A 12,382-nucleotide genomic window follows, 5' to 3' on the forward strand; every position below is an offset into this window, starting at 1 on the left:
TCTTCGAGCTTTTTTTCTGATAACAGCTGCCTGCTGCACTAAAAACGATGCATTGAGAGTTTTTGGCCAAAACAACCACAACCAACCAAAACAACGAGCTGAGAGATGCTATAAAGCTCCGTCGAGCTGAGGGGAACTGTAGTGTTGGGTGATAATTCTCTGTGAGTTTGTCACTACAGACAACCCCTTTCATGTTGGGTCACATTACACCTAGTCATACATAAAAATATCGATCATAGCTGCTGTTCAAGTAATTAGATTTTATGTTCAGTCTGTCTCAGTAATTACTACGAATTTTGCAAAATGCTACTGAAGAGCGTGAAGAAGGTAGGGTTGGGGTGGAGAAGGTATATATATTCATATCAAATTGATATCCATGCCAGAGGGATGTCACTGTGTCACAGTGGGCAACAAAGTAGAAATTTCAAACAGGACTATTTTTTTTGCTGTGGGACATTGTTTCAGACATGATTAAATACTTGAATACTCATTTACAGCTAAAAAACAAAACCTCATCTAGTTACTCCTATAAAAGGAGTACACAGATTTCACATTATTTATTTTTATTTCACCTTCTCTATTACACTCACCTGTTTGGAAGCTCCAGTTTATCAGTTATGTCTACCTTCCTGAAAGCTGTAAGCCATTACAGCTCTGTGTCTCCCTGGTCAGTCCCTGCCAGTTTCCTGCCTCTAATCTGCCTTCTTCTTTCTTCCTCATCCTCTTTTCCCTCCTTATACCCTGCCGATCACCTACACACACACACACACACACACAAACACTAGCAAGCAAATACTTTCCTATCGTGACAGATGACACTGAAGGCAGGGGGTCTGCCGTGCCAGTCTCACTCCTCCAGCTTGGCATATGCCAGCCTCTGCACCACTGCAGCACTCACCTGCTTGACTCTCTGTTAATAGACCAGGCAGACAGAGCTCCAGCCCCTAACTACTTTGCACTAAACTGTTTGACTTTCACTCAGCGTCCCAGTGCTGTCCATTTCAGGGATTCAGTCGGCAGCCTCCGTCTTTGTCTCTGTCTGAGCGCATTTAGGGGAAGCAAGGAAGACACTTCCATTGATATGGCCTGCTAGTGCATCGCCAGACGTCAGGCAATTCTGTCACACCCCAGTGCTTCCTCTCAGTGCTGTATGGCATTAAAGTGCATGGGCACAGTCGTGCATATAGCCCAAGGCAGTATTGTGGACATCAACGGCAAAGGCTTGGACAAAAGTTAGATTTTCCTGGTATTGTAGTTCTATTGTAGAAACATGCAAAATGAGGAAGAATCTCAGTGACTATTAGTAGGAACTTCATTATCTAAAGAATTGCATCCTAATCTCTGCATTTTCTTGAAAATGTTTGCATGGGATAATGCAATTAAATCTGTAAAAAACATTTTTTAATCGCTAGTGGGTAGACAGTAGACACAAAAAAATCTCACAGCAACAAGTCTTAATAAACTATCAATTATTTATCACAGGGCTAATGTGTTAGCAAACAATTGCCAAACATTACTTACACACAGAAGAAACAGCGAAGCATGAGCATTCACTTGGAGTTCTCTTTCTCATCACCTGTTGAATGAAGTCCAATATTCACTGGCGCTTCCCCCCCCGGTTTAGTCCGCCAACTCCTGAGAAAAACATCTGGCTCTCTCTGGCTTCCTGGATGTGGCTGTGTTCACCAGCCACTCGGGTACTTTGGCTCTCCACCATTTAAAGCTGGGCAGGAAGCCGACAATCAGTTGTGAGTGTGCATGAGATCTCGGAGCGGTTGCCCACAGTTAAATATGTAGGGGATGGTGAGAGCTGGAGTGATTCAACATTATGAACCCACAAACGAAAACTGTGAGGTGAAAGTGGCTGAAAAAGCAAAGAGCTACATTGACAGAGTTTTTGTCTGTCAATAGAATATGCAACAGTTGCAACCCTCTCACATTAAATTGAGTAATTTAATTTCACGTTAAATATAAAAATTATAGCGTAACTGTAATACTTTGCGCTCTACAGCTTTTCGAGATTTTACTGTTTATCACAACTTGATTCAGCAAAGCAAAAATGCCTTCCTCCATTGATTCCAGCACTCGCTTTATGGCATGGGGAAGATTGAAACAGTAGACATGACAGATTCCCTATGGATTAAAACTACCATCGAGCACAACGATTACTATAAATCTTGATACGCCCCAGTAAAATTTGTCCCATGTGAATAGGACTTTCCCCCTCTTTCTATCCATCTTTGTTACATATTTCATTTTTCTCATTATGCATTCTGCATGACATTTATATCTCAGTTTGCAACATGCTCTTATTTTTTCTAGCAGTTTTTACACTACATGACTTCTCATTCTGTTTTTCGTCTAGTGCTAGAAACAGTAAAATCCAAGAATCAATTACTAAAAGTAAGAATCTATGTTTTTTCTAAAAAAAAAAAAAAAGAAAACGTATTGATCTCTTGCTGCAAATTCATTTTACTTAACATTCAACCTATAAATGCCTCTAGGTGATGTGTTTTGGCATCTGGTGAAGTCTTATGCTGGGGACATTTTCAAGTCATAGCTATTTAGAATAAATAGAGGAAGACAAGATGCAGAAGACAAAGAAAAGAGCACCCCATACAGAATCTTGAACTTAATTAACAGAAATCCCAGTTTATAAAAAATACATCATCACTGGCCGCAGTGATTGTATTGGAGCAATCTCTGATGTAAAAAAAAAGGGATACTCATGAGCACAATTGCAGCATTAGAACCTTTTATCAATCCCAAGTTGATTAACATACAAAAGCTAAAACTATACAACAACTAAATATAGATTCTAATGGTTTCTGATGCTGTTAAAAGTTGTGCTTATTTGTAAACACAACAGGCTTATATTTTCGAATATGAATATTTGAAAAACCCACAAAATGTTTACACATCTATAGGCCAAACTGCTACATGAATAAAGATACCTGCAGTTATACGCTCAAAAACTTAAGATTGTATATTGTCAAAAATGTACTCTGGGTCTTTGAAGTGATCTGTGTATTAAACAAGAAAAAACCACTCATCACCTAAGATGACCCCACATACATAGAAAAATGGGAATTTTGCAGATTAGCACTTATAACATCCTCCTTCCTCTCTCCCATCACTGCAGATCCAAACCACTGCCCCTCCCTGGGCGATCCTGGTTAGCTACTATCGCTGAGTTAATGGGCCTTGTCCGTCTCTTCTCTTTTCCTTTAGCTGGCTCTATAGACCCTGCTTGCATTCATTCCTGCTCCCACAACCCACTCCTCTCCCTGACCCAGCCGCACACATCCCCAGGACACACTCCAGTGGGCCCCCTGGCTCTGTTCATTTCATGCCCTTCACTCTGCAGGCCACAAATCTCTCTCTTTCATTCTTTTGCCATCCCTCCCTGTGTACACTATCTCGATCTGCTTGATGTACGCTGTACCATTTGCAGAACCTGTGATGTCAATTTCTGTCTGTTGGTGCTTTGTTTGTATCTCCTCCCTCCGCTCCTCCTTTCATATCAGTTCTTTTCTTCTTTCTTTCTTGTTCCGTCTGTTCCTCCCTCTCTCATCTCTCATTGCCTTCTCACTTCTTTCCTGTACAACCCCCTATCTGTTTACCCTTCCTCTTTCATTCCAAATTCCCCAAAGTGCTTTATTGGTGCAGTGTGCAATTCATTGCCAACACATTTTTCATGGTTGAGGTGTAGCACCACATTCGAATATAATATAGAATCTGTCAAGCAGAAACATTACAGGACATAAATATTTATTCTCTACTCTTCATTGCTGCTGCCTCCATCTTCATCTGTCCCTCCCTAAGATCCCCTCCCTCTCCCTCTCTCCCTCTCTCTTTATTTTCTCCATAATTTCTTTGACTGCTTTCGTTCCAAACTGCGCTGGGTAAGGTCCAAGCCTGTGCTTGCGTTCACCCGGTGAGGAAAAGGCCCTTGTTTATCAAAGAAAAACACTTCTGAAAAATTGATCCGCCATATCAAAGACCTCACCTCTTAATGAAAAAAAAATCCATTTCAGTGGTGCATGTCAGACCAAAAAACTATAAAGCTGATATGTTTTTGGCAGTCCCTGCGGGACTGGTAGAAACAGTACATTTAAAGAGATAAAAAAATAACGAAAAAAATAAGAAATGATGAAACACCAGGAGAATGCAATATCGCTCTAATTATCTCTTCTATTTCATCGTGGCCTTTGAGGGACGGCACCCCTTGCGGAGGATCTCAATGGAAATATAAATTATGTTCACAAACAATAAGACAGAATTGCTCTCCTTGATTACATTTTGCCCACTTGCTTCAATATTTTCCCAGGGAAAAATGAAAACACTTCATCGCAGACTAAACTAAAATTCAGTATTGAGATAATTTGCTCATTAAGGCAGAAACCCACAAACAAAGCGGCCTGAACAATTATAACAAAGTCCCACCAGCAAAAGGCTTTGTGTAGCTGGCGTAATTAGGATGCTCATACTTTATCTTGCTAGCTTTGTGTTAATGTTAAAGTAATTGACTTTTTATGATTTACCTGTTCTTTGATCCTATCTGTTGTACTTTGACAATCTCTCATTTTTCCCTCTCACTACTCGATGATTGCATTTACCCGTGTTGACAGCCATTCTACATTAATGTCTCGATCTTTAGAAGTCAAATAACTTTCTGTTGACTTTGCACCACCTATTAACCCTGACTGTCTATGCTAGTCTTATGCTGTAATTCTGACAAATCCAGGCGCACATCTGATCAGATGGTTGACACTTTGTGCAGTCAAGACTGGGCCCTGAGTGACAGGAAGGTACTACCTGGTAGGAATAAAAAACAATGAAGTAGAGAGTTGGTTCCCACAATGCCTAGAGCTCTGAATCAGCACTGGGACAAGCGAGACAGGGCATCAATCACAGTGCTAGTCTGTGTCAGCCTTTTCCTCTTCCCCATGTAGTTCTCTGCAGGATCAGTGCAGGTCCCACAAATGAATCAGTAGAGCGATAAAAGCCGAATGACAATAGGTTTTAGGTCATACAAGATGTTGCATTTTTGAGTGAAAGACTGGCTTATCACACTGGTTGGTTTGATAAGAAGAGGAAATATGATTTATGACGATGCATATGTGTTCACATATGCACGTTTTAGGTCATACAAGATGTTGCATTTTTGAGTGAAAGATTGGCTTATCATGCTGGTTGGTTTGATAAGAAGAGGAAATATGATTTATGATGATGTATATGTGTGCATATATGCACATGCTGTGTATAACTATTTACCTATGCTAATGCTTTAGTGGTGTTTGCACACAGAAGCATGAGTAACTGATTTCCTCCCCTATAAATATATGCGGCAGAGTTTCATTTTTTTCCACAGAGCATACACATTCGGGGCCCATCCATGTCAGCAGGATATATGAGGGTGAGAACGACAAGGTATTTATGATGTTGCTGGATGTATGTGTGTGAGCGTGAGAGAGAGTTCATCTGGATTAAGGAGGTTTTTGCTCTGATGCATCCGTGTTTGCCCGGGCGTTTCTCTTCTACCTGTCCTTGTTACATGACTGCTGCCTGTAGCTGGCACCACCTACAAGCCTGCGGTAATTAAAGTGTTTGATCTCCTTTCCCTCCCCGCCGAGACACACATTTCCAGACCGGCAAACACTTCGCTATTGCCACCGTGATCAATGACTGAAGGAGAAGCGAGAGCCACAAACTGACAGTGCAGAGATTGAACAAGGGGGTGTGGGGATGGCGAGGGAGGGTGGCAGGGTGGAGAGGGGAGGCAGAGGAAGCTAGCCAAGAGGAAGAGTGAGTAGGACAGGGGTGAAGTGAGGGCTGATGAAATAAGTTGAGGAATGTACAGGCTCTATGTTGTGCTGCACATTTGTAAAAACATCAGAATCTCATTATTGGTTGCTGCAATCCTTATATTACAAGAGGCTGCATTTTCCCAAGAGGACAGGTGGTTGAAACATAAATGATGTAGAGCAGAAAGAGCTGTGTACACATGCATTGCAATTTTTATTTCAACTGCATTAGTCAAAAAAAAGAAGCCATATGACTCGTAGGCCAAGCTTTAAGTATAGAGTTTAGCTAACACCTTTTGAAATAAAAAAAATGTTATGTGGTTTTATGTTACCCTTATGGGCCACAAAATTGAATCTTCTGAGCTATACTTGAGCTGCATCCACAAAGAGATGATCTAGTGACATTTATACAGTACACTCATGAGGCTCACATACGCACACTGACACTCAATACAAACACTCACAAGTACACACACACACAATTGTAAACACACACCCAGATATGATACGCACTCATGCTGTACATGTTCACACACCTAAACATGTGGGTGTAGAAAATAACAGCAATAGCCAAAAGCAAGTTTATTACAATGTAGAAAAAAAAAAAGATGTCAAGTATCATGAGGATAACAATGATGCCAGTAAACATCAGAAATTGCCTCTGTGCTGAAACATTGTATTCTGTTTTCTTGTAGCTACTGTTGGTGGCAAAATGGCTAAAAAGAAGTCCTTGGTCTTTGATTCTGGACAAAAACCTTGTAAGCCAGACACGTTGCTCACACCGCAAGTCACATTCTTCCTCCTCCTGCAGATAGAGACTGTAGGAATGAGGTGACTCTGACCACAAAGTGGAAAGTCCAATCATAGTTTTAGTGGATGATCTGAAGGGGGCGACTTAAGCCACAGGTGATGCAGAAGAGGGAATAACAATAGCAGTGACTAAGTAAGGCAGTGTTAGCTGGGCTGATTAAAATTGTCCCAAAAATGTCACATTAGCAGTAAATGTTTTTAACAGCTCCAGTGTGTTTAAAGCTTTGGGTTTTTCCTTTATCTCTAGATTTAGGTCCTAACCTTTAGCAGCCAGAGCCAAATCCTTTTCCTAAATATGATCAGCACTCATGCTGAGGTGAGGACCAGCTAAAATAACCTCAGCTTGGAGCAGCTTGATATCTTGAGGAATTACTTGGAACTTTTATGTAGCAAGGAGGGAAAGTAGGGGTGCACAGTGTTGATTTGGTGGATGGGTATATAACACTTCAGTTAGAGTCTTGTCACAGATCAACACTGAATGTTGTTTTTTGTAAATAAGACTCTTTTAAACCATGACAATAATCTTTCTCTAACCTTAACCATATCCTCACCGCACTGTGGCTGCTATGCTTGGATATTGTAGAAGTAAGTAATTTTAAAAAACAAAAAAACATTGTTACTGAACATTCAAAAATGCTGTCATCACTGTGCAACGTGCAATTTGAACATAAATACAACTGATTACAGTAGCTTTGTAAACATGATGGAAGCAGATGACAAGACATTGCTTGGCCCAGTGAATGGAAAATTTAATTTAAAAAACGTCCATGGAGCTATTGATAGGAGCACCGTTCTGTGCAATTTCTGCAGTAACAAATTTTCATACCATCGGAGTACTTCAAGCCTGAAATATGACCTTAACGCGAAGCACTTAGAAGTGAGCTGAGAGGTTAGACCTAGCACAGCCCCTGATGCTACCTTGAGCAACCTATCTTGTCAAGCCACACTTGAACAGGCGTTCAGATACAGACGGAGTAAGTCTTCCTGTGACAGATTAACCAACTCAGTCGCTAAATGGATTGCAATGGACTGCAATGGACTGCAGGCCAATTTCAGTGGTAGAGGACGGGGGTTAATGGAGGCTTTACAGATTGCGTCCTCTAACACAATTTATAAGCCGCCATAGAGAAATACAATTGTGTCTAAAATCCACCAGCTTTACGACACCAAAAAGAGAACAAAAGAGGATGTATTGGCGGAAGCCGAATATATTGCACTGACTGGGGATCATTGGACCTCGGCAAGCAATCACAATTACCTTGGTGTGACTGCCCACATCATTGGCAGTGAGTGGAAACTTCAGGCACTTGCATTAACCATGCTGAAGATGGTCACCAGGCACTTTGCTGATGTTTGTGCTGGACAGTTTCTGTCTGTGGTATCTATAGGCCTGGGGAGTTCAACATAAGGTCACTACAGTCAGAACAGACGGCGTTCAAAACATGGTAGCTTCAGTGAGAAAGCTTCCCTTCAAGTACATGCTTTGTATTGTTACAGAGAACCATCACTGTTTGCCTTGATGACAGCGTGTTTGGTGACGCATTGGCAAGGTGTCGCAAGATAGCGGGGCATTTTAAATACAACCCTGCCAATACGGAGGAAGCACACCAGCAGCAGACAGAACTTGGGCAACAGAGAGAGCACCTGATACACTATGTTTTAAACATGATCTCCATTATCTCTCATCTCCTAAAGAACCAGGAGGCTGTAAAGGCTAATCAAGGCTGACAGAAGCACAAGATAATTATGTTGACCATATCTGAGTGGGACACGCTGCAGAGACTCCCTCCTTGAACCATGCAGGTAAAAGCACCCATACACCCACATCAGGAACAGTTGTTTTATTAAAATGGGATTAACTTGTTACTGTCCTTTTTTCTTTTTTGCAAAGCTTTTTGAATTGACTGCGAATTGGTGCAATATAAATTAAATTGCTTTTCCTAAATTAAATGTACTGATGTACTGATATCACTCTAATATAATAAACTTACTGTATGCATCTCTTATCATCCACAGCAGATATGTCACTGAGCTCCTGGGGCTGAGACGTATGTCTCATGCTCTGTGGTGTTGCCTGCTCTCTGCCACCTGTAAAGAACCATGAAGGTCTTGGAGAGATGGAGAGGTTCAAGACTGCCTTTAAGAAGGACCTATCCAAACGGCAAGCTAACATCAATAATGGATAGCTCAAGATGGCTTCAGCACTCGACCCACGTTTCAAGGGCTTAAAGTATGTACCAAGAGGAGAGAGAGGGAAGAGGTGTGGACAAGCCTTGAGGCACTGCGGCAAGAAGAACCCAGCAGAGCTACTCCTCAGAGGAGCGAGCAAAGAAGAAGAGGGGCCTCCTGCTGATGGCTTCAGACTCAGATTCAGATAACAAAATGGGGCCTAACAGGGATCTGAGCCTCTTTAAAGCAGAGCCTAGCATCAGCATGGAAGAATGCCCACTGCAGTGGTGGTCAACTCATTCTGGGGCCCATCTACAGCTGTCTGCCCTGGCTCGCAAATATCTGGCCACACCTGCCGCTGATGTCCCTTGTGAGAGACTCTTCTCACTCCCAGGCAACATAGTTCAAAAGAAGAGGGCAACCTTGAGCTCTAATAATGTAAACAAGCTAGTTTGTCTTAGTGACTGGCTGAAGGAGAAGTAAGATGTATTATGAGGTCGATAGGTCCATTACTGTTAAGCTACACTACATGCTGATAAATGTATCTGTTATGGTCTGCTTTGCCACACAGATTTTTCCTTGGCTGGGTTTGTTTGCTATACAAGATATTGGAGAAATAAGAGGAGGTCACTGGGACTATTATTTGTAGATGGTCTATATGTTCAATGAAATTAAAAAATGTTGTGCCCTGGATTTGAAATTGCACTATATGTTAAACTGTTGGTCTGTGCTGCCTAAGTTTATTTTGGCACATAAGATATTGGAGAAATAGTATTAAGGTCAAAGGGACTGTTAGTCTATTGTTAGGTTATAATTGTGGCCTGAGATGTTCTGTATGTTCAGTGAAATTAAAATGTTATGGTTTGTGTCTTAAACTGCACCATATTTTACTGTTGGACAGTATGTTACCTAAGTAATTTTAGTTTAGTATTTTTTTTTCTTTTGGCATCTAAAATGTGACACATTGACAATCATTACAATGTCAAGGGTAATCATTGTTCATCATTGTTCTTGCTGAAACATTTCAGATTTTTCTTTTTATTTCCTCAAGTAAAACGCATGAGGTTGTATTTTTGATTGCTGTTGACCTTTGAAGTTTCTAATGTCTATTCATTGATTCACTCATCTACCAAAATCCATTTGAATTGAAATATTTTTAAATACTTCTCACAGCAAATATTGATATATGTGATTAATTTAGATTAATTAATCACAAAGCATGTAATTAACTAGATTAATTTTTAATCGCTTGACAGCTCGAGTTTTTATACTACTCATTTTTAGTAGGAAATGTGGTTAACAGAGAAGTAATTTTCCGTTTTTTTTTTTTTAATCATCATATTGAGAAAACATTTTATTAAACATGTTTGCCAAGTTGCACATGTTTATATAATGCTCAGTTTGTTTACCCCACAGTACCTGCCAGAAGCATTTTTTTATGGTTATATTTTTATTTTTAAGGTTATGGAAAGATCATAGTCTCAGGTTAACAGCAAAGAAACATATATGTATTCACAGATGCACACGCAATCATTATGAACCCTGTTATTCAACAAGGTTGGTAAGGATTTCTCTTATAAACACAGGAGGTTGGTCCTGGCTCTGTCTGTGGAAACCAAAGTGAGACCAATGCACTTAACTGTAGGTGGGCCAAGCAAACTGCATGTTGGCAGGCTCTGTCTCAGCAGTATGCTGATGGCGTTGATGTATTTCTCACATCTTTTATTGTTTGGCATGCACAAAAACACACACACACACACACAGAGAAAACACATAGGACACACAGAGGGCACAGGCAGACCTGCTCAGACCTAAGTCATGTACCTTGCTCCTAGACTCCCTGACATCTGTCTTCTCTCACCCACACACACACACATACATACTTTCCTCCCACCTCTGCCTCTGCCCTCATCCACCTCTTTCTCCCCTCTCCTCCGGCCAGCCAGCCAAGCAGCCCTCCCAAACCTACATTCCCATTCTCCACAACTCTGTGGCTGGCTGACCTTGGAGCAGTGAGGACGGATCACAGACAGACAGGCCGAGAGAAGGGGCCACTATTCATCTTATGTCGGCATGGCAGCCTGGCCAAACAAGCTTGGGGAAACAATCCCTAGCAAGGGAGAGCTGCAAGCATCACGGGCCTGAGTGGCACGATCCGTCAAATTACCTGAGCTTTCTGGACTGTGGCCCAGCCCCATATCGAGAGGCCGGCTGCAGGCTTATGGCTGAGCACACAAACATACACACACACACACACAGACTCCCCCACAGCAACATGGGATCACAGTATTTTCCATGACATTTATTTTTGGTAAATTTCTGGTCTCCTCTGTTGTTGATACCTTTATTCCTTTGACCTTGTCTCACCTAATGTACCTATGCTTCTTGTTTATGCTACTCATACAAAAATCTCAGCTGTATTCTTTTTTGGAAAGGTGCAGGGTTATAGCTCTACCCCATCCTCCTGCCCCCCACACCCCCCTCCACACACACACACACACACACACACACACACACACACCCTTTTTTAGCTAAAAGCAGCTAACCCCGTCTTCTGTCTCTGCCCATTTTCTCCCCATCTTGTGGCATGTACCATCCCAATCAGTACCATTGTAGCGTCCTTTTTTTCCCCTTTCCTTTGCTTCCTCACCCTCCTCTTCCCTTTCGTTTTGTTCTTTTCTCCTCTGCCGACTTCTGCCTCTTTCTGTGTTATTTGGTTCTTTTTTTAGAAAGAAGAACCCTGACACCTCTTCAGATCCACTGCTGTGTTTTTTTTCTTCTTACATGGTAATCAGTTTGCAAATCAGTGCAGTGTCAGGGAGAGTGTTGCCAAGTTGTTTGGATCACTCCGCCTTAATCTGCGAGACGGCGGAATCGTTGCGGACTGCGGAGCACGCTAGTCTAGAGTGGATTTATGTTTTAAGGGAGGCTCAGAAGGCGGAGAAGAAAGAGATATTACATTTGAGAAATGAAGTGCTCTATAAAAATACCCCAAGCACCCAGGATGCGACAGAATAAAGAGGCTCAGTCATAATGCTGTTCTTTATGATTCATTGATGAATTATATTTCACAAAGAACTAGTTGGATGGTTAGGAATCCATTTACTGCTGTCCCATGCTGGCTGATGATTCTCAATATTTAAAAATAGCAAAACTTTATAAATTTAAAAGAAAGGCTGAAATTAAAGTTTGATCAGTGACTGGTGGTATTCTCAGAATTCTAAGTAAAAATAATAATGTATGAAAACATATAGTAACAAATAGTCACTGGTAAATTGTCAGTAGCTTTGTTTTGTTCTGCTGTGATAAACAGCTAAAGGTCATAATGCTTCACTGAAACTCAGTTTTTCAGCTCCGGTAGAATAGAGGAAGTGGGTTTTATACAAGCTCCCCCCAGGGACCTATCTTACCACAAACTGTTTCAAGAGGAGATGAAAAAATGAAAAAGGCTCTGTGAGTGTGGTGGCTTTTCCTCATTGAGTTTGGTCAGTGTTCCAGTTTTGGCCTTGACAGCTTCAGTAATGCTTATCATTGACTGGAAGAGTGGTTGTTCAGGATGTGACGTGAGCTGCGGTGCATGGGCACACGGAGGATAG

The sequence above is a fragment of the Thunnus albacares genome, chromosome 8 (assembly GCF_914725855.1).
Source record: "Thunnus albacares chromosome 8, fThuAlb1.1, whole genome shotgun sequence".
NCBI lineage: Eukaryota > Metazoa > Chordata > Actinopteri > Scombriformes > Scombridae > Thunnus > Thunnus albacares.